Raw genomic sequence first — 23,890 nt, 5'->3', positions numbered from 1 at the left:
GGTGAAGGGGGGGTCATTGCTGGAAGTTTGAGAAATCAGTGTTCAAGCCTTCAGGTTGGAGGCTGACCAGACAGAATATAAGGTGCTGCTCCTCCATCCTGAGTGTGGCCTCATCATGACAGTACAGGATGCAATGGACTGACATGTCGGAATAGGAATGGGAAGTGGAATTTAAATGGGTGGCCACTAGGAGATCCCTTCTCTTTCTGGTGGATGGAGCAAAGGTGCTCAGCAAAGCGGTCTCCTAATCTAGGTCAGGTCTCACCAATATACAGGAGGCCACATCAGGAGCACTGGATACGTTAGACGATCCCAACAGACTCATCTCACCTAGAAGGCGTGCTAGGGGCCCTGGATGGTAGTGAAGGAGGAGGTGCAGGGGCAGGTGTAGCACTTGTTCTGCTTGCAAGGATAAGATCAGTGGGGTGTGATGAATGGACAAGGGAGTCACATAGGGAGCGATCTCTGCAGAAAGCAGAAAGTTGGGGGGGGGGTGAGGGAAAGATATGCCTGTGGTGGGATCCCGTTGGAGATGCCAGAAGTTACTGACTACCACACTAGCCTCCACATTCAACACATAATTCTCTGCAACTTCCACCATCTCCAACGGGATCCCACCACCAAGCACATTTTTCCCTCCCCCCCACTTTTTGCTTTCTGCAGGGATCACTCCCTACATGACTCCTTTGTACATTCATCTCTCCACTGGTCTTCCTCCTGACATTTATCCTTGCAAGTGGAACAAGTGCGACACCTGCCCCTACACCTCCTCCCTCACTACAATTCAGGGCCCCAAGCAGTCCTTCCAGGTGAGGTGACATTTCACCATTGAGTCTGTTGGGGTCATCTACCATATCCAGTGCTCACGGTGTGGCCTTCTGTATATCAGTGAGACCCTATGTAAATTGGGTGACTGCTTCAGTGAGCACCTATGCTCCATCCGCCAGAAAAAGTAGAATCTCCCAGTGGCCACACATTTTAATTCCACTTCCCATTTCCATTCCGACATGACAGTCCATGGCCTCCTCTATTGTTGTGATGAAGCCACACTCAGGTTAGAGGAGCAACACCTTATATTTGTCTGGTTAGCCTCCAACCTGATGGCATGAACATCGATTTCTCAAACCAGTAATGCCCCACCCCCCTTCACCTTTCTCCATTCTCTTTTTCCCTTTCTCACCTTATCTCCTTGCCTGCCCATCACCTCTCTCTGGTGCTCCTTCTTCCTTTTCTTTCTTCCATGGATTTCTGTCCTCTCCTATCAGATCCCTCTTCTCCAGCCCTATGTCTCTTTCACCAGCTCTTTACTTCACCCCTCTCCCCACCTTCAGGTTTCACCTTTCACCTTGTGTTTCTTCCTCCTCTCCCCTCACTTTCTTACTCTGACTTATCATCTTTTTCTCTCCAGTCCTGATAAAAGTTCTTGGCCTGAAACATCGACTATACCCTTTTCTATAGATGCTGCCTGGCCCACTGAGTTCCTCCAGCATTCTGTGTGTGTTGGTTGGGTTTCCAGCATCGACAAATTTTCTCTTGTTTGTGATAGGATCACCACCAAAGAGTAGTGTTTGATCATTCAGAGATTAATATCACTAATTATTGTCATCATAAAATGTACAAGAGGAAATTGGTGAAAAGTTACTGCTTAAGAATTGTTCGGGTTCACTGTAGTGATAATCTGAAAATCTGGAGACTTGTAGCCCGAGGGCATTGACATCTACCAGCAGAGGGCTGAGCCCAGGGCTGGTGCTTAGCATGATGGAACTAGCCAACAATCAGTTGGAGGAATCATTAATTATCCAGTTCTGCATTCCAGACAAGAGCTTGAGAGGCAGAGCTGTATATCATTGCATTTGTGTGAAAAGCTGATAATGCCAAGAGCCAGTTTGTAAATTAAAACTGGCAAGTCTAAAGGTAGAGCTTTGGGGTAGCTGGAAAGCAGGATAGAAGCAATGGTAAAGGTCAAACCTGGCTAGGACTGACTAGATAAAGGATCCAGGTGAATGCAAGACCACCTAGTAGATGATGGCAGAGGGTCTCTGAGAGAGGAAGGTGAGGTCAACCATGTCAAAAGTTATCTTAACTTTGTCCCAAACTCAAAGGATGCCACTAACAGCTTTAATAGAAGTTATTTTAGTTGTGTGATGGAAGAAGAAATTCAAACAAAATACTGAAGATTCTAAAATCTAGTCAAGAAGCAATCTGCTGGAGGAACTCAACAGGTTGAGCAGCGTCTGTGGTGGGAAAGGAGTTATTGACATTTTTGGTTAAGACCTTGCATCAGATCCACTTGAGATTCTAACACGCGCTTGATGAAAGATAATTTACATTTGGACATGATTAAATAGTGGAGAAATTTGATGAGGCAGGCTGATGGCACTTCATTAGAGATTTGAAATGCCTGTTATAGGTAGTGCAATGCTCTAAAGCATTCAAGAGGACAAGGATTACTGCTGCCTGGTGGACCGTGAGTTCTGTGCTGTCCTAGGTCCTCATTTCCACATATTCCTTTTGTCAGTTGATCAAAGATTGTGCCAGTGCACAGAAAGCAGCAGTAAATTTCTTCACAATTTGTCTTCCCCAAGATCTGAGAAGTGTTCCATTGTTTCCACCTTTTCAATATCAACTTAGAGGGTAGTGTGGTCTCACAGATATTGAGTGTAAGGCCCATTCTCTTCTTTATGTCATTGAACCTAAATTGACAGTCCTCGCTCTTTCTGCCAATAGAAAACTCTAAAGAAAGCTAAATAAGCCAAGCCAATTTCTCCATTTAACTAAAATTCTCTGGCTTTGAAAATATTCTCATGAACTTCAATGCACTAGATCAGGTTCTTCCACATCCTTCCTGCAACATCATGAACAGAACTGTACCCTGTTTTCTTGCTGTTCTTGAACTAGTGTTTTATAGTCTAGTTATGTTCTCCACACTCATGTACAGTACGTTATTCTAAGAAGAATAAAGAGGAAAGCAGGTTATCTGAAATTGGAGAATTCTATGCTCATCCATTGGGTTGTGTACTACTGAGGTAGGATTAGATATGAGATACTCTCCTCTAGTTTGCATTTAGTCTCACCCTGGCAGAGAGGAGCCTGACAACACATAAGTGGCTTTGGGAATGGGGAGAGGAGTTGAAATAGCTGGCAAGTGGGAGCTTAAGCTGACCATGGCTGACAGAGTACATGTTCTTGGCAAATTTGTCCAGGCTATGCTCTCTTCTCACTGCTGCCATCAGGAAGAAGGTACAGGAGCCTCAGGACCTGCAGTACCATGTTTAGGAAGAGGTATTACCCCTCAATCATCAGGCTCTTGAACCTGAGGTGAGAACTTCACTCACCCATCACTGAACTGTTCCCATAAGCTATGGACTCAACTTCAAGGATTCCTCATCTTATGTTCTTGGTATTTATTGCTTATTTATCAGAATCAGAATCAGAATCAGGTTTATTATCACCAGCATGTGATGTGAAATTTGTTAACTTAGCAACAGCAGTTCAATGCAATACACAATCTAGAGAAAAAAATAAAAATAATAAGTACATCAATTACAGTATACAAATATTGAATAGATTTAAAAAAGTGCAAAAACAGAAATACTGTATATTAAAAAAAAGTGAGGTAGTATCCAAAGATTCATTGTCTATTTAGGAATCGGATCACAGAGGGGAAGAAGCTGTTCCTGAATCGCTGAGTGTGTATCTTCAAGCTTCTGTACTGCCTACCTGATAGTTACAGTGAGAAAAGGGCATGCCTTGGGTGCTGGAGGTCCTTAATAATGGACGCTGCCTTTCTGAGACACAGCTCCCTGAAGATGTCCTGGGTACTTTGAGGGCTAGTACCTAAGATGGAACTGACTAGATTTACAACCTTCTGCAGCTTCTTTCGGTCCTGTGCAGTAGCCCCTCCATACCAGACAGTGATGCAGCCTGTCAGAATGCTCTCCATGGTACAACTATAGAAGTTTTTGAGTGTATTTGTTGACATGCCAAATCTCTTCAAACTCTGAATAAAGTATAGCCGCTGTCTTGCCTTCTTTATAACTAAATCGATATGTTGGGACCGGGTTAGATCCTCAGAGATCTTGACACCTAGGAACGTAAAACTGCTCTCTCTCTCCACTTCTGATCCCTCTATGAGGATTGGTATGTGTTCCTTCGTCTTACCCTTCCTGAAGTCCACAATCAGCTCTTTCGTCTTACTCACATTGAGTGCCAGGTTGTTGCTGCGGCACCACTCCACTAGTTGGCATATCTCACTCCTGTACGCCCTCTCGTCACCACCTGGGATTCTACCAACAATGGTTGTATTGTCAGCAAATTTATAGATGGTATATGAGCTATGCCTCACCACACAGTCATGTGTATGTAGAGAGCAGAGCAGTGGGCTAAACACACACCCCTGATGTGTGCCAGTGTTGATCATCAGCGAGGAGGATATGTTATCACCAATCCACACTGACTGTGATCTTCCAGTTAGGAAGTCACGGATCCAATTGCAGGGGGAGGTACAGAGACCCAGGTTCTGCAACTTCTCAATCAGGATTGTGGGAACGATGGTATTAAGTGCTGTGCTATAGTCGACGAACAGCATCCTGACATAGGTATTTGTGTTGTTCAGGTGGTCTGGACAACTGACCACTGTGTGTCCAACAGTGATCAGCAGCATTGGGGCTCCACAGGGGACTGTTTTGTCTCCCTCTCTCTTAACTATTTACACCTCAGACTTCACTACTGCACAGAGTCTTTCATCTTCAGAAGTTTTCTGATGACTCCGCCATAGTTGGATGCATCAGCAAGGGAGATGAGGCTGAGTACAGGCCTATGGTAGGAAACTTTGTCACATGGTGTGAGCAGAATTATCTGCAGCTTAATGTGAAAAGACCAAGGAGCTGGTGGTAGACCTGAGGAGAGCTAAGGTACCGGTGACCCCTGTTTCCATCCAGGGGATCAGTGTGGACATGGTGGAGGATTACAAATACCTGGGGATACAAATTGACAATAAACTGGACTGGTCATAGAATACTGAGGCTGTCTACAAGAAGGGTCAGAGCCGTCTCTATTTCCTGAGGAGACTGAGGTCCTTTAACATCTGCCGGACGATGCTGAGGATGTTCTACGCGTCTGTGGTGGCCAGTGCTATCATGTTTGCTGTTGTGTGCTGGGGCAGCGGGCTGGGGTAGCAGACACCAACAGAATCAACAAACTCATTCATAAGGCCAGTGATGTTGTGGGAATGGAACTGGACTCTCTGATGGTGGTGTCTGAAAAGAGGATGCTGTCCAAGTTGCATGCCATCTTGGTCAATGTCTCCCATCCACTACATAATGTACTGGTTGGGCACAGGAGTACATTCAGCCAGAGACTCATTCCACTGAGATGCAACACAGAGCGTCATAGGAAGTCATTCCTGCCTGTGGCCACCAAACTTTACAACTCCTCCCTTGGAGCGTCAGACACCCTGAGCCAATAGGCTGGTCCTGGACTAATTTCCTGACGTATTTTACATATTACTATTTAACTATTTATGGTTTTACTACTATCTATTATTGGTGACTATAACGAAAAGAAATTTCCCCGGGGATCAATAAAGTATGACTATGACTGTGACTAAACCCATGTGGAGGGCCATTGAGATTGTGTCTGCCGTTGACCTATTGTGGCGATAGGCAAATTGCAATGGGTCCAGGTCCTTGCTGAGGCAGGAGTTCAGTCTAGTCATGACCAACCTCTCAAAATATTTCATCACTGTTGATGTGAGTGCTACTGGGTGATAGTCATTAAGGCAGCCCACATTATTCTTCTTAGGCACTGGTATAATTGTTGCCTTTTTGAAGCAAGTGGGAACTTCTGCCCGTAGCAGTTAGAGGTTAAAAATGTCCTTGAATACTCCCGCCAGTTGGTTGACACAGGTTTTCAGAGCCTTACCAGGTACTCCATCGGGACCTTCCGCCTTGCGAGGGTTCACTCTCTTTGAAGACAGCCTAATATCGGCCTCTGAGACAGAGATCACAGGGTCATCAGGTGCAGCAGGGATCTTCACAGCTGTAGTTGTGTTCTCCCTTTCAAAGCGGGCATAGAAGGCACCGAGTTCATCTGGTAGTGAAGCATTGCTGCCTCATGCTACTGGGTTTTGCTTTGTAGAAAGTAATGTCTTGCAGACCCTGCCAGAGTTGCCGTGCATCTGTTATCGCCTCCAACCTCGTCATCTTTGAAATAACCCTTTGCAAACCATACCTGGATTTCTGGTATAGGCCTGGGTCACCAGACTTGAATGCCACAGATCTGGCCTTCAGCAGACGACGTACCTCCTGGTTCATTTGCGACTTTTGGTCTGGGAATGTACAGTAAGTCTTTGTGGACACATACTCATCCACACAGGTTTTAGTGAAGTTGGTAACAACTGCAGCATACTCATCCAGATTCAAAGATGAATCCCTGAATACAGTCCAGTCCACTGATTCAAAGCAGTCCTGTAAGCGCTCCTGTTCTTCCCTTGTCCATACCTTCTTGGTCCTCACTACTGGTGCTCCAGTCTTCAGTCTCTGCCTATACTCAGGGAGCAGAACTACAGCCACATGATCAGACTTCCTGAAGTAAGGGCACGGAATAGTACGGTAGTCATTCTTGGTGGTGGTGTAGCAATGGTCCAGTGTGTTGTTTCCTCTGGTATTGCAAGTGATCTGTTTATGGTAATTGCTTAGTGATTTTTTCCAGACTGGCCTGATTAAAATCTCCCAAAACGATAGTGAAGGCATTAGGGTGTGCAGTTTCGTGCATGTTGATCCCATTGCTCAGATCATCTAAATCCTGCTTGACTTTGGCCCGAGGTAAACTGCTACCAAAATGACCCCGGAGAACTCCCGTGATAGGTAAAAAGGACGGAACTTTACTGCTAGATATTCCAGGTCTGGTGAGCAGAATTGGGACAGCACTGATATGTTTGTGCACCAAGGAGAGTTGATCATGAGGCATACTCCTCCACCTCTGCTTTTATTATTATTATTGTTAATATTATTTATTTTTTCTCTTGCTTTTTGTATTTGCGAAGTATTTTGTATTTTCCTCACATTTGTTGTTGTCTGCCCTGTTGATGGTGATCTTTCGTTTTATTGTGTTTCTTGTATGTACTGTGATTGCCCACAAGAAAGGGAATCTCAGGGTTTTATATGGTGACATGTACGCACTTTGATTGATCATAAATTTATTTTGTATTTTTTTCCACGTCTGATCTCCTGATGTAGCGGAGGCCACATTGAGAGCACCAAATGCAATAGTCGACATAGAATGCAGCCCATGTGAATTTTTGCCCTGAAAGGGCTGTTTAAGTCCCTGAATGGTGATGAGGGAGGGTGTGTAGGGACATTGATACATCTCCTACAATTGCAGAGGAGAGTGCCAGTGGACAGGAAGGGGTGGGTGGAGAGCAACAGTGTACATAAAGAGAAAAGTCTTAAAGAGGATGGTCCCTTTCAAAAGCAGAAAGGAGTTAGGAGGGGACACTTCCTGAAGTAGGGCTCGGCATAAAACATCAACTGACCTGCTGAGTTCCTCCAACATTTTGTATGTGTTACTCTGTAGTTAGGCGGGGAGGTGGGACTGGTGGTGAGATTGCGTTGCAGTTTGCAAAAATGCCCAAGAATTATGGGCTGTATGCAGCTGCAGGGTGAATGGAACTCTATCAATGTTCCATCTGGGATGAAGTGGGATGACAACAGAAGTATGGGAAATGGTAGAGGGAATTTTGCAGGGAGAAAGCCTTCTCCAGCATATCCTCCATAACCCATGACCTGTTCCACCAAAGAAGGGATTCAGGTACATGAGAACACAATTCTGCCCCAAGTCAGGCATCATCTTGATTTGACAATAAAACACCTTTCCTTCATTCTGTCTGGAATTAGGTCCAATCTCCCTACCTATTCTCAGCAAGAATGATTGCAATGTTTCAAGATAGATCACCATTACCTTCTCAATAATAACTGAAGAAGGACAATAATATTATTTTGCTAGGAGAACTCAGACACACTTAGAATTACTTAGAGACCCCAATCTATTTTATGTGCTCACGTACTCAACATTGACTTGAACCTACAACCTCTTGGCACAGAATGGTACAAGCTGAGAAGTGAAAAGATACTCCTTAAGCAACAATGTGCCCCCAGCAACATTTCTTCTCACTTCCAGCTGCAGGAGTATTTTGCTTTTGTAGACAATATGGCAGTTCATTTTATTAAAATAAAGGTAAATATAATCTGTAATTTGTAATTATTAATTAATTTATGAATTCTTGGTTTTGCATGTTGATGGTAAGCAAAAATCCATTTTGCCCAATTAATTTTTCTCAGACCAAAATGTAAACAGAAACCAAGTAAATATCTGACCAAAATAAATCTCTCAAAAGAAAAATGATAACCTTTTTAATTACATGCTATTAATAGAACTGTATTGCTCCTATTGAAACTGAGCACAAAAATAGAATATTATTGACTATAATGTGTAGCCAATAGAACATGGTCAATGAAGATTTGTGTGAAATTGACTGCACTAAAATGCAGTAACTTGCTTCACCCACATTTGGCTTCAAGTGCACTATGGTTACTGTTTGTTCAATGTTCATATTCATCTTGCGAAAGGGTTAGGCTCCTGTGGTGAGTGCTGGGAGATTTCTAGAATTATCCACATATAGGCCTACCAATTCCGTTATGCTGGCCTGCGCACATTAACTTTGTACCAGAAGAAGCCTCAGGATTGTAAGTGAGTTGAGGTGACTATACTTGCCTTTTATACAGCTTGCCAGTGAAGAGATTTCAATTTTGGGTTGCATCCTCAGTATCAAAACAGGGCTGGGAACCACAATTGAGACAAGACTAGAGCAGACATGCTGCCTATAAATGGAACACTTTAATCCACATTAAAATAATCACCCACACCTCATACCCTGAAGATAATGCATAACTTAGGAGAAGGAGATGTCATCTTCAAGGAATGGGGAAAGGGAGTAGAGATCCATCTGTGCTAGTACTATTTTCTGGCCAAGGTGAAATCTCTGTGTTAGTAATGATGTGGACAATTACCCACTGCAAAAAAAATTACAGAAACATGTAATTATAAAGCCTGTTTTTTGTCACTGGATAATTTTGAACGATAGATATTAAATTGTCAAAATCCTTGGAAGATACATGCTTGAAGTTGCAACATGACTGTATAAATTCAGATACAATTTTGGAAGAAGTAGAAAGAGAAGGCATTTTTTCATGCAGAGGGCAACATGGTTAAATCATGGATCAAAAGTTGTGTTTTGTAAACAGTTTAATGTCATTTAGTTGGAATGGCTGCCCGAGTTTGCCTTTCAAGCATCTGTGTATCAATTTGCAATCAATTCCAATGAGTTCAAGGAGCTATGTACATAGAGTGGAGCCAGTTTCATAGCACTGAACACTTTGGAATAAGGTTCAGCTGTGGTCCTCATTGTAAATTATTACATAGTTAAACTACAAGCCCGAAATAACCTCCTGTTAGAAATGTTCATATTTGATGCATTTCAAAATCATTTTGGTATTGAACAATCATACCCTTTAAAAATATAAGCTCTTAGGCTCCAGTGACCAATATAAGGGATGACCAGGATGGAGGGCTTACCTTCACCAGAGGGATTGCAATGGTTTAAGGTGAGCTAACCACTTCTTTTTGTAGGGCGCGTAGGAATAGGCAATAAGCATTGGCCTCGTCAGTGACGTGCAGATCATAGAAAATAGATTTGGGGGGAAATCCCTGTGGAAATGCTACCCCATTTTAAAATAACGCATCAATTTACCTTGGATTCACTCCTCAGTGTGTAATATGGCACTAAGGTTTGAGGAGAACTCCTCATTGCTACTCAAACCTTACCCTCTCTGAACACACTGTCCTTCACTCCCTCCACACCAATCCCAACCTTACTATCAAACCTGCAGATGAAGAGAATGCTGTTGTAGGATGACGGACTACCTTGCTGAGGCCAGGCGGCATCTCTCAGATACCTCGTCTTACCTACCCCCTGAAAAGGACCCCACTCCAGACCATCAAAAAATTGTCTCCAACACCATCACTAACCTCATCAACTCTGGAGAACTCCTGTCCACTGCCACCAAACTCAGAGCTCCCTGACCCTACACTGCTTGCTTCTACCTCCAACCCAAGATCCACCAACCTGACCAGCCCATTATCTCTGACTGTTCCTGCCCCACTGAACTCATGTCTGCATACCTTGACTCCATTCTATCCTCCTTGGTTCAGTCCTTTCCTACCTACATCCACAATACTTCAAATGCTCTTGAACTCAACACATTTCGATTCCCTGGCCCTGACTGCCTCTTTTTCACCACAGATGTCCAGTGTCTGTATACTGCTATTCCACATCAAGAAGGCATTAAAGCTCTCTGCTTCTTTCTCAAGGAAAGATCCAGCCAGTTTTCCTCCACCGCCACCCTCCTCCATCTGGTTCTCGTATTCAACAATTTCCCTTCAGTTCCTCCCACTCTCTCCAGGCTCAAGGGGTAGCCGTGGGCACTTGCACGGACCCCAACAGTGCCTGCGTTTTTGCTAGCTACATAGAATAGTCCATGTTCCAAGCCTTCCCTAGTAATGCACCCCAACTCTTTCTGTGCTAGATTGCTGACTGCACTGATGGTGCTTCATACACTCTTGCTGAGCTTGTCAATTTCATCAACTTTGCCTCCACCTTCCACCTTGACCTTAAATTCACTTGGTCCCCTTTCTTGATCTCTCTGTCTCCATCTCTGTAGCCAAACTGTCTACCAACATCTTTTATAAGAGAATTCCTAAAGCATGGTTTTCTGCAAACAATTCTGTAAACAGACATGTTGACCTCAATCCTATCTATGACCAGATGTAAACCAAATTCCAGGCCACAACACATGAAGTTTGACACACAGCCAATCGGCAATGAGATTTCCTCCTCACATCACAAATGAGTTTCTGAAATGACATAAGAGGTTATTTACATCAAATGATGTAAAAAGACAGCTGAGTAAACAGTTATACAGACCAAGCAGTCAGAGGGCACATCACAATCAACAGCACAATAATGATCTCTCATCACATGATGACAAAACTTTTTCAAGTAAAATGCCAAGATTGGAGAACAACTCAACCTATCTTTGATAAACCTACTGATTCCTTTGTCTATCTTGACTATATGTCTCCTCACCCTGTCTTCTTTAAAAAACGCTATTCCCTTTACTTAGTTCCGTCATCTCCACCACATCTGTTCCCTGGACGTGGCTTTCCATTCCAGGATATCAGAAATGTCTTCCTTCTTCAAAAAACAGGGTTTCCCTTCTTCCACCATTGATACTGCCCTCACCCGCATCTCCTCCATTTCCTGGATATCCATGCTCACCACATTTTCCCACCGTCTTAACAGGGCTAGAATTCCTCCTGTGCTCACCTACCACCCCTAGAGCCTTCGCATGCAACACATCATTCTCCACAACTTCCGACATCTCGAACAGGATCCTATCATCAAAGACAATTTTACCTCCTTCCCACACTCAGCTTTCCGCACAGATTGGTTCCTCCATGATCCCCTTGTCCATTCGTCCCTCCCACCGATCACTTGGTACTTAATCCTGCAAGCAACAAAAGTGCTACACCCACACAAATACCTCCCTTACCTCCATTCAGGACCCTAAACAGTTCTTCCAGGTGAGGGAAAAATTCACCTGTGAATCCGTTGTGGTCATCTATTGTATCTGGTAAACACAAAATACTCTGCAGATGCTGGGGTCAAAGCAACACGCACAACACATTGGAGGAACTCAGCAGGTCGGGCAGCATCCGTGGAAACAATCAGTCAATGTTTCGGGCCGGAACGCTTCGTCAGGACTGTAGGGGGAAGGGGCAGAGGCCCTATAAAGAAGGTGGGGGGAGGGTGGGAGGGAGAAGGCTGTTAGGTCCCAGGTGAAAAACCAGTAAGGGGAAAGATAAAGGGGTGGAGGAGGGGAAGCAGGGAGGTGAAGAAGGAAAAAGGGAAAGCACAATGGGTAGTAGAAGGAGGCGGAACCATGAGGGAGGTGATAGGCAACTGGGGGAGGGGGCAGAGTGACATAGGGATAGGGGAAGGGAGGGGGAGGGAATTACCAGAAGTTGGGGAATTCGATGTTCATACCAAGGGGCTGGAGACTACCCAGACGGTATATGAGGTGTTGCTCCTCCAACCTGAGTTTAGCCGCATCATGGCAGTACAGGGGGCCATGTATAGACATACCCAAATGGGAATGTGAAGCAGAGTTGAAGTGGGTGGCAACCAGGAGATCCTGTCTGTTGTGGAGATGCTCAATGAAGCGGTCCCCCAATCTGTGTCAGGTTTCACCGATGTAGAGGAGGCCGCACTGGGAGCACCGGATGCAATAGATGACCCCAAAAGACTCACAAGTGAAGTGTTGCCTCACTTGGAAGGACTGTTTGGGGCCCTGAATGGTGGCAAGAGAGGAGGTGTAGGGACAAGTGTAGCACTTGCGCTTACAGGGATAAGTGCCAGGTGGGAGATCCGTGGGGAGGGACGTGTGGACCAGGGAGTTGTGAAGGGAATGATCCCTGCAGAAAGCAGAGAGGGATGGAGAGGGAAAGATGTGCTTAGTGGTGGGGTCCTGTTGAAGGTGGCAGAAGTTGCGGAGGATAATGTTCTGGATCTGGAGGCTGGTGGGGTGGTAGGTGAGGACAAGGGGAACTCTGTCCCTGTTGTGGTGGCGGGAGGATGGGGTGAGGGCCAAAGTGCAGGAAATGGAGGAGATGCGGGTGAGGGCGTCATTAATGACGGCAGAAGGGAAACCACGATCCTTAAAGAAAGCGGACATTTGAGATGTTCTGGAACGGAAAGCCTCATCCTGGGAGCAGATGCAGCAGAGACGAAGGAGCTGGGAATAGGGAATGGCATTTTTGTATGTGGCAGGGTGGGAAGAGGTATAGTTGAGGTATTGTATCTTGTGCTCCTCTACGTTGACATAAATTGGGGGATTGCTTTGCCGAGCAACTCTGCTCCACTCCACTCCATCCACCAAAAGCGGAATTTCCAACTGGTCAACCTTTTTAATTCTTATCCCCATTCTTGTTCCAACATGTCAGTCCATGGCTTCGTCTAGGTAACCTTCAACCTGAACATTGATTTCTCCTTCTGGAAAAAAAAACGTTTTCTCCCCATTCCCTCTTATAAGACCATAAGACATAGCAGCAGGACTAGGTCATTCAGCTCATCGAGTCTGCTCCGCGATTCCATCATAGCTGTTCCTGAATTCCACTCGAATCCATACTTATGCCTTCTCATCATTTCCTTTGATGCCCTGTCCGATCAGGAAATGATCCACTTCAGTTTTAAATATACCCATGAACTTTGCCTCCAGAGCATTCCACAGATTTACTACTCTCTGGTTAAAAAAAAAAATCCTCCTTACCTCTGGTCTAAAGGGTCATTTCTCAATATTGTGCCCTCTAGTTCTGGATACCTCCACCAAACCTATCCTCTTCATTTCAACATTCGGTAGGTTTCAATGAGATACTCCCACATTCTTCTAAATGTCAGTGAGTACAGGCCCAAAGCTGCCAAACATTCCTCATAAGTTGACTCCTTCATTCCCAGAATCATCATCGTGAACCTCCTCTGGACTCTCTCAAATGACAACACATCCTTTCTGAGATATGGAGCCCAAAACTGTTGACAGTACTCTAAATGCGTCCTGACTAGTGTCTTATAAAGGCTCAGCATTATCTCCATGCTTTTATATTCTATTCCCCTTGAAATAAATGTGAACAATGCACTTGCCTTCTTTACCACAGATTCAACCTGTAAATTAACCTTCTGGAAGTCTTGCACGAGGATCCCTAAGTCCCCCTGCACCTCTGATGTTTGAACCTTCTCCCCATTTAGATAACAGCCTACACTATTATTCCTTTTACCAAAATATGTTATCATACATTTCCCAACACTGTATTCCATCTGCCACTTTTTAACCCATCCTTCCAATTTGTTTAAGTCCTGCTGCAATTGCATTGCTTCGTCAGCATTACCTACACCTACTCCTCCACCTAACTTCATATCATCCACAAACTTTGCCACAAAGCCATTAATTCCATTATCTAAATCATTGACAAACAATGTCAAAAACAGCGGTAGAGCAGACTCGATGGGCCAAATGGCCTAATTCTGCTCCTGTATCTTATGGTCTTATCTTATCTTATGGTCCCAATACTGATCCCTGAAGAACACCACCAGTCACCGGCAGCCAACCAGAAAAGGCTCCCTTTTTCATACTCATTGCCTCCTGATGTCAGCTATTTCACTATCCATGCCAGTATCTTTCCTGTAACACCATAGGATTTTATCTTGTTAAGCAGCCTCATGTGTGGCACCTAATCAAACGCCTTCTGAAAATCCAAGTAAATGACATCCACTGCCTCTCCTTTGTTCACCCTGCTTGTCACTTCCTCAAATAACTCTAACAGATTTCTTAGGTTGGATTTCCCTTTACAGAAACCATGCTGACTTTGACTTATTTTATCATTAGTCTCCAACTACCTCGGAACCTCATCCTTAATAATAGACTCCAGCACTTTCTCAGCCACTGAGGTTAGGCTAATTAGCCTATAATTTCCTTTCTTTTGCCTTCCTCACTTCTTAAAGAGTGAAGTGACATCTTCTATTCCCCACTCTGGCCTCTTAACCCTTCTCCTCACCTGCCTAGCACCTCTCCCTAGTGCTCCTCCTCCTTCCCTTTCTCCCCGGTGTCCCCCTCCTTCCCTTTCTCTCCGGTGCCCTCCTCCTTCCCTTTCTCCCCGGTGTCCCCCTCCTTCCCTTTCTCCCCGGTGCCCCCCTCCTTCTCTTTCTCCCTGGTGCCCCCCTCCTTCTCTTTCTCCCTGCTGCCCCCCTCCTTCCCTTTCTCCCCGGTGCCCCCCTCCTTCCCTTTCTCCCCGGTGTCCCCCTCCTTCCCTTTCTCCCCGGTGCCCTCCTCCTTCCCTTTCTCCCCGGTGTCCCCCTCCTTCCCTTTCTCCCCGGTGCCTCTCCTCCTTCCCTTTCTCCCCGGTGCCCTCCTCCTTCCCTTTCTTCCCAGTGCACCCCTCCTTCCCTTTCTCCCCGGTGCCCCCCTCCTTCCCTTTCTCCCCGGTGCCACTCCTCCTTCCCTTTCTCGCTGGTGCCCCCCTCCTTCCCTTTCTCCCCGGTGCCTCTCCTCCTTCCCTTTCTCGCTGGTGCCCCCCTCCTTCCCTTTCTCCCCGGTGCCCTCCTTCCCTTTCTCCCCGGTGCCCCCCTCCTTCCCTTTCTCCCCGGTGCCCTCCTCCTTCCCTTTCTCCCCGCTGCCCCCCTCCTTCCCTTTCTCCCCGCTGCCCCCCTCCTTCCCTTTCTCCCCGGTGCCCTCTTCCTTCCCTTTCTCCCCGATGTCCCCCTCCTTCCCTTTCTCCCCGGTGCCCCCCTCCTTCCCTTTCTCCCCGGTGCCCTCCTCCTTCCCTTTCTCCCCGGTGCACCCCTCCTTCCCTTTCTCCCCGGTGCCCCCCTCCTTCCCTTTCTCCCCGGTGCCCCCCTCCTTCCCTTTCTCCCCGGTGCCTCTCCTCCTCCCCTTTCTCCCCGGTGCCCCCCTCCTTCCCTTTCTCGCTGGTGCCCCCCTCCTTCCCTTTCTCCCCGGTGCCCCCCTCCTTCCCTTTCTCTCCGGTGCCCTCTTCCTTCCCTTTCTCCCCGGTGTCCCCCTCCTTCCCTTTCTCCCCGGTGCCCCCCTCCTTCCCTTTCTCCCCGGTGCCCTCCTCCTTCCCTTTCTCCCCGGTGCACCCCTCCTTCCCTTTCTCCCCGGTGCCCCCCTCCTTCCCTTTCTCCCCGGTGCCCTCCTCCTTCCCTTTCTCCCCGGTGTCCCCCTCCTTCCCTTTCTCCCCGGTGCCCCCCTCCTTCCCTTTCTCCCCGGTGCCTCTCCTCCTCCCCTTTCTCCCCGGTGTCCCCCTCCTTCCCTTTCTCCCCGGTGCCCCCCTCCTTCCCTTTCTCCCCGGTGCCCTCCTCCTTCCCTTTCTCCCCGGTGCACCCCTCCTTCCCTTTCTCCCCGGTGCCCCCCTCCTTCCCTTTCTCCCCGGTGCCCTCCTCCTTCCCTTTCTCCCCGGTGCACCCCTCCTTCCCTTTCTCCCCGGTGCACCCCTCCTTCCCTTTCTGCCTGAGCCCCCCCTCCTTCCCTTTCTCCCCGGTCCACTCTCTTCTCCTATCAGACTCCTTCTTCTCCAGCTCTTTACCCTTCCCACCCACCTGGTTTTACCTCTCACCTTCTAGCTAGTTCTCCTTCCCCCACCCACTCTTTTATTCTGGCTTTTTCCCTTCTTCCTTTCCAGTCCTGCTAAAGGCACTCCGACCAAACCGTTGACTGTTTTTTCAATTCCATAAATGCTGCCTGACCTGTTGAGTTCCTCTAGCATCTTGTGTGTGTTGCCCTCAATTTGTCTTGCCATTTAGCTTCCTGATGGGTGGGTTTCAACAAGACTTGAATTAAGAAAGCTTTTACACTATCTTCACATGACACACACAAATGCTGGAGGAACTCAGCCGGCCAGGCAGTATCTATGGAGTAAAGTATAGTCGATGTTCCGAGCTGAGACCCTTTATCAGGATAGGAGAGAAAAAGATGAGGAGACGGGGTCAGATAGTGGGCGAGGGGAGGAAGAAACATGAGGTGATAGGTGAAACCGGGTGGTGGAGGGGGTGGGAAGAGGGGTGAAGTAAAGAGCTGGGAAGTTGATTGGTGAAAGAGATACAAGTGTTGGAATCTACTATTAAGGATGAGGTTTCGAGGTAGTTGGAGACTAATGATAAAATAAGTCAAAGTCAGCATAAGGGAAATCTAGTAGGAGAGGAGAGAAGGCAATGCAAGTAAGAAAAGGGGAAGAAGCACCGGACAGAGGTGATGGATAGGTATGGGTATAAGGTGAGAGTGGGAAAAGGGTTTCACCTATCACCTTGTGTTTCTTCCTCCCAACCCCCCCCCCGCCCCACCCTACATCTGTGACTTCTCATCTTTTTATCTCCAGTCCTAATCAAGGGACTCAACACGAAATGTTGACTCTTTTCCATAAATGCTGCCTGCCCTTCTGAGTTCCTCCAGCATTTTGTGTGTGGTGCTTGGAGTTCCAGCATCTGCAGATTTTTTCTTCTTTGTGACTATCTTCATGTATATAATTTTTCTTCATTTCATCTCAGGAGGGAGAACAATCTGAATAAATTGTTAACAGATGCAATGGCGAGTGTAGTGATCTGTCAGGAACCACTAAAGCAGTCCTGTGAAAACTTTTCTGACGAGCTTTTCTCTCTCCTCCACCCACCAATGTGAAAATGCCTGGACTATCCTCAATGTTGTTACCTCTTTGGCATACCTAGCAAGTCAGTACTGTTCAAGCCAGAATCAGCATCAAATTCAGAAATACTTCATAGTTGTGGTGTATATTGTTCTGTAGTAAAGTCTAAATTAATGTGTATTTAGAATAAAATTTAAAATGATAGAATTAACACTGCCTGAAATGATAATAATAAATAGCGGCATTTATAATATAGATAAAGAAATGACTTAGGTTTGCACTACCTATGAACTTAACTTAAAAGATTGCAAATCATCTTAAAAGACTGCAAATAAGAACTTCATTTTAAAAGCTGGGAATATCTTCAATATTTCCCAGTCTGGGAATTCCTAAATGGTGGCTCAGGTGCTGTGCATACTGGTAACTGCAGTTTGTGATTTTAAAACTATGCACTAAGTGAGCACGAAAACAAATCAACATCTAGGCATTATTCAACCTTTAAATGGATATGATATTAAATTTCCAGGAAACTATCAATTTTATATTAAAGACAACAAAAGTAATAATGGGAAGGTATCAGTAAAACCACAAGAATGGTAAAATTGTTACTCCAGATTAGATGCAGCACTAAAATGCACTATAATATAAAGAACACTATAATAAAATAACAGAATAGATAGAAACACATAAGATAGCTTATATACATAGATTGATTGCGTGTCCATAAAGTGACACTTGGCACAGGAGTGTCTGTACATAAGGTGACTGACAGGAAATGATAAAGTTGAGCTGCTTGGGGGTGTGGAGGTGGAGGTGGGGGTTGGTGGGTGGAGGTGGTGATCAGACTTGCTACTTCTTGTGGAAACTAGCTATTTTTGAATCTGGTGGTCCTGACATGGATGCTACATAGCCTCCCTCCTGATGGAAGTGGGACAAACAGTCCATGAGAAGGGAGGGTGGAATCCTTCATGAAGAGATTGGCCTTTTTCCAGCACTTCTCTGTGTATATGTCCATGATGGTGGCTAGGCTGGTAGTGATGGATTGGGCGGTTTTGACTAACTGTTGTACAGCCTTCCTGTCGCCACAGTGCAGTTTCCGTAACATGCAGTAATGCATCTTCTTAGGAGACCCTCTTCTGTGCATCATAGAATGATATGAGTATAGGCGTATATAGTCCAACCTTTTTCAGCCTCCTCAGAAAATAGAGGCGTTGGTGAGCTTTCCTGATTGCATAGGATATGGTCAGGGACCACAAGAAGTTGTGTGAGATGTGCACTCCCAGGAGTTTGAAACTGCTTGTACTTTCCTTGTGGAGACAAACTGCAGTGGTTTTGGCATTATATCGCATTAGTGTCTAAATCTATTCTCACAATGCACAATTTGCAAAGCTTCTTTATTAATTCCTATGAATGGAAAATGAAAGAATGTTTTTAATTTTAGAGATACAGCACGGAGAAGGCCCTTCTGGTCCTTCATCCCCTGCCACCCCAGCAACTCCCAATAACCCCAATTTAACCCTAACCTAGTCACGAGACAATTTACAATGACCTGTTAACCTCCAATCAATAGTAATTGGATTTGTGCAGCATGTTGCTATTTCAATGGCGTCCCACAGTCACGCTCAGGAAATTGGCTTCAGTACATTAGGAACGACAAATATCAATTTATTCCTTGCAACCTAAATGATGAAACATTCAATTTAACCAAGACAATTTTCTGTTTTCATTTTAATCCAACATTGAACAAGGACACTTGAAAAAAACATATATGTCTAACTTCCTAACAAAGACCACGGTGAATTCTCTCAGTCACATCTGCAGCAAGCCTGTCTGTTGACGTGATTGTCATTTCACAAATCAACTGCATATCCTCAAAGGGATCAACTGTGAATTCCAGGCAAGCAAGTTAACCAACAGCAACAATTCTTCTTCCCAGGGATTTCCTGAACTTCAATGACTTTCTTTTTTTAGAATACTCTCAAAAGAAATGAGCAGACCTTGCAGTGGGCTAATCCTTCAGATGAACCAATTCATCCAGCATCATAGTACATCAAATAATATGAAAGAAAACGGCTTTACAATCTATGCAGCATGCCAGGCTCTATGATTTCAAAGAGCTGTTTGGTTTCTGAAAACATTATGATTGATGAACAAAGTAAAATGAATGCAGATTTTTAAATTAATATGTTCCATTAAAATTTTTGTTGCTGTTTGTCAGTTCTCAAGTAAATGTGTTGGAAAGGTAAAACACTCTGAGGTAAAATGACAAGAGTAAGATTCATGTTACTCAGCAAAATGGACTTATAGATACAATTTTTCCTGTCCTGGGGTAGCTCTGTGGGAGCCTTGCAATAAAACACATGAAGACATGTGGTGCTCTGCTATCCACTGCCTATCTTGAACAGATTGCACATACCACTATCAACAGAACCAAGAGGCTGGAGTGAAGATCAGGGAAGAAAGCAAAAGTCTGACATACGTTGATGATAAAAATCTAACCAGAAAGTTGATGGTAAACACCTATTTACTATCTATCCCAAACCTTGCCACCCCTGTTGAGAAATTAATCAATAAGGGCATAGACTATTTTCTAAATGGGGAGAAAATTCAAAAAATCTGGTGTGCAATGGGGCTTGGGAGCCCTTGTGCAGGATTTCCTAAAGGTTAACTTGCAGGTTGGGTCAGTGGTGAGGAAGGACTGGAATGTGAGAGCAAGGATGTAATGTTAAGGCTTTATAGGCATTGGTCAGACCACACTTGGAGATTTCTGGACCCCTTATCTATGAAAAGATGTGCTTGCATTGGAGAAGGTCCAGGAATGAAAGGATGGAGTGATGGAGGGCCTTCTTTAGTACTTGCCTCTAGCTACTTCTGCACTGTTTAATCAAGCTGTTCCTGCTGGGATCTGAAGGCAGAATGGCAGAGGGGTAAGGGTAGTGTAAAATTCAGATGCTTGCACTGTTTGCTGATTCTAAATCAGTAAATGCTGTTGGACAAACAGAAAATGTGATGTTGAAGGGGGTGGTTTCAGTTTTTCCTGCTAGCCATGTTCTCACCAATGGACTTTCCAATATGACCCATACAATCCCCTCCATGTGGAAATGATGATATTGCTCTGTTTCCCCACTGAGTACCTTATACAGGCCCTGCCCTTGTACCATTTTGTCCTGCAAGAAAGGAGAAAGCAATTGTTGGTGCAAACTGTTTGGGTGATATGACTGCCAAATGGTCGAGCATGCAAATTTTAAGATCTGGTATGAAGCTTGAAGTGGTGCTAAGTACGTGAAGCTAAGGTAATTTGTGTAATATAAGCCCTGACTATTTGATATTTAGCAGATGAGGGATGGAGGTAAAATGAAATGCAGCTTGGTGTGCAGTTAGCAAGCTACGACATTTGAATATGTACTAACAGACTTTGAGCACATGTGTGAACTCACTGAATATTTGCAGAACCGCATCTGAGCCCTCGGCATTGAGTTTGACAGGAAGCTTCCCTTATGTCTCTGAGGCCAGAGAGTTGAAAATTGATCTCATGCATCTAAACTACACACACAATGTGGTCATTAGTACAGAATTAATCCTGCTTCCACAGTTTGCTCCACTGAAGTCGATAGAACCAAATTATAGGAGCAGAGGACAAAAGACAACCACTACCATCTTGCACAGTTAGCACAAGCAAGAAAAAAAACACATTGGAGATCTTCCTGGACTGACATGGATACAGGAGTTCTCCCTAACTTTACACTGCTTCTGCCAAGGCCTCCAGTGTAGAGTCTAAACACTTACCACACATTCTCTGACATGCTGTTTGCTTCATTAATGTTTCCAAGATCAGATTCATCCAGTGTCACTGTTACAGCTACAACGCGGTAAAGAAGGCAACTTGTTTTCAACAACAGAGGGCAACTTTATCATGTGCTAGTCTAAGTGTCACTCAGATAGTCCAGTATCAATCATCACGTCTGATGAAATAGTCACTGACTGTGGCATCAGATTGCAAAAATAACTGATATCTACTCATACTTTCACAGTCTGGGTGTCAAAAAACTATTTAGCACCGGATGTGAATAAAGGGCTGAAGTATAAAGCTAAGGTGCTACTCTTGACATTTATCTGAATGTGGCATCAATGGGCCCTGGTAAAACTGAAGTCACTGAGCGTTGAGCAGAAAATACTCCAATAGCTGGAGTCATATGTTACCCACAGGGAGGTGTTTTTGGTTGTGGGAGATCAGTTATCCCTGCTGCTAGTTCAGGAAATCCTCAAGGCAGTGTCCCAGGCCCTATCACCTTCACCTGTTTTGTCAATGATCTCTTTTCAAACAAGTGACTAAAGCGAGAAAACTCTCTGACAATAGCAGTGTGTTCATTTTCATTTGTAACTCCTAAGCAAGTGATGCTGCCTATGCCTGCACAAGGCACACCCTGCATAACAGGCATAGGAGAAGAACATATTCCTTGCCACCTAATAACCAGTGAGATACAGTGAAGTGCTCACTCACAGTCACGGTTTGCTGGCACTGGCTGGATCTGTTATGAGATTCAAGATTCAAGATTGTTTAATGTAATTTCCAGTACACAAGTGTAAAGGGGAACAAGATTTTTGTCAATCTTAACATCAGTATCAAGCAAAGGGCAGTGGCACTGTCATGTTCACTAAGGATAGAAACTAGAAATCCACCTACACACACCCTGCACCTTCATCAAAGTGAAAACTAGATTAAATATAAATTTCACCTTATTTTTATTTTAAATATATATTGAAGCTGTGGCAATGAAAAGTGAATTGTAGTTTATGTCTCAGTTATATTGTTGACAGTAACCCACTTTGGAACATAAATTACACCACATGAAGCTCCCTTTTACATTTTATTTACCACATTAAGCGGCATTGATGAATGATCTATTTCATGGATTAAGAATATCCAGGTCACAATACAAACTGGCACATAGCCAGCACCTTTCCTTCTCTTTCTGTTTACAACATTCTTAGATGAGAATTACAAGGTGTTAATAATTATCAATTCAAACAATCAACCTTGCTTTCACGTAAATTTTAGGAACGGAGTCAGCCAACCAGTGAGTGAGAATCAATATGTTGATTAAGTTAAACAGGCATTGGGAAAATTTTGCATTGGAAATGTTACAAAAAATCAGCAAGGTCAAACTAAATATGGGTTGTCTAGTCATTTATACATAGGCTTATTTGGTTGCTTTATCCAATGGATTGGGGATTGGGGATTGGGGAGTGGGGGTGGGGGTGCGGGGTTCACTGTGGATGATGATCTCCTCTGTGCTCTTTGTGAGCTCAAGACTCCTTCATGAAAAGCCTTCATAAAAAATGCATTATATGTAGTGCAAAGAGCAAATTACCCCCATGATTACTATGCCTCATTGAAGAAAAATAATATACCTTTTATATTTATTTACAAACTTTCTACAATTACTTAGTGTTTTTGTATGCACAGCTCTTGTCCAGTTTAGTCAGAGTTTAGCTCTGCAATAATGGCAGGATTGTAAGAAAGATATTTTATTTTTGGCTCACAGTAATTATTATTGGCTCACAGTAATGCATTGTTGATTATTTTGGAACTTGCTGTGGTAAAATATTCTTAAAAGTATACGCTAATCATTTGATTTCTTAAAAAATCTGATGTTTTAAAGAGTATTTTTTTCAAACTTGATCTAACCAGAGATTGGTTCACCATGGGGTGGAAAACTTTGTGGTGACCTCATTTGCAATGAAGTTACATCAGTAGGATGCAAATTCACATATCACACTGTCACATGTTAAGAAACTGACCTAAATAGTTTTCCCAACAGCTTTACGTTGACTGCAGTGGTCCTTTAAAAAATAGTATAAAATCTTTGTAGAGATGTATGAATATTTTTGAAATACATGCAGGCATGCAGTACACTTCAAAGAAAATACTATATAAGAAAGTTGTAACCTTTTCATATAATTATATCCAATGTGCAAAAAATGTACAATGTTCTTGTTTATTAAAAAAACTATAATGATTTTTATGCTGTTGCAAAATATATACAGTATTAGGAAACATAGAAACAAAGTAGGTTGATCCATAATAATGCCTGTGGAGAAGAAATTCAACTCAACAAAATATACAATTGAATGTAAACACTGACCTGAATAAAATAAACTGTCACCTGAGTTTCTTTGCATCTGATGTTACATTCAGGATGACTGCACCACCGAACAAACTCATTTTTGTGAGATATGCTTGTCACCCACTCGTGCTATCTCCCTCTTGCTAGCCAGTGTGTTGCATGAGCCATCTCACTCGTTCACTGAACACCGCCAGAGTCTGAGCACGCTTTCTATTCCATGTGATGTTGCCAGGTTACCTCTCCCAAGAGGGGAGTGAAAGACTAGGTCGAAGTGACCAATCGAACAAGAGTTCAAAGTTCATCTTTCAAATGTAGAGAATAAAATCAAAGGCCAGTATTCATTATGCGCCAACTCATTATGTGCCAGTTAAGCCCAATATCCTCCCCTATAGAGCTTCATAAACGTTTTGGCTGTGTTATGTGACAATGACCCAGTAAATTCTGTCGACCCTCTGAGC

The 23,890-nt window shown here is 44.3% G+C and overlaps 1 protein-coding gene across 1 annotated transcript in view; it reads right to left on the bottom strand.

Annotated features, from left to right (window-relative positions):
• dab1a (DAB adaptor protein 1a) overlaps positions 1-23,611 on the bottom strand; it is a 383,120-nt gene extending 359,509 nt beyond the window's left edge. The window contains exon 1 of the mRNA XM_072274548.1: positions 23,451-23,611. The gene's annotated coding sequence lies outside the window, so the exon portion shown is untranslated. The remainder of the gene's footprint in view (positions 1-23,450) is intronic.
• Between the last annotated feature and the right edge of the window lie 279 nt (positions 23,612-23,890).

The sequence above is a fragment of the Mobula birostris genome, chromosome 12 (genome assembly GCF_030028105.1).
Source record: "Mobula birostris isolate sMobBir1 chromosome 12, sMobBir1.hap1, whole genome shotgun sequence".
NCBI lineage: Eukaryota > Metazoa > Chordata > Chondrichthyes > Myliobatiformes > Myliobatidae > Mobula > Mobula birostris.
This window is presented reverse-complemented; position numbering and strand designations above follow the sequence as displayed.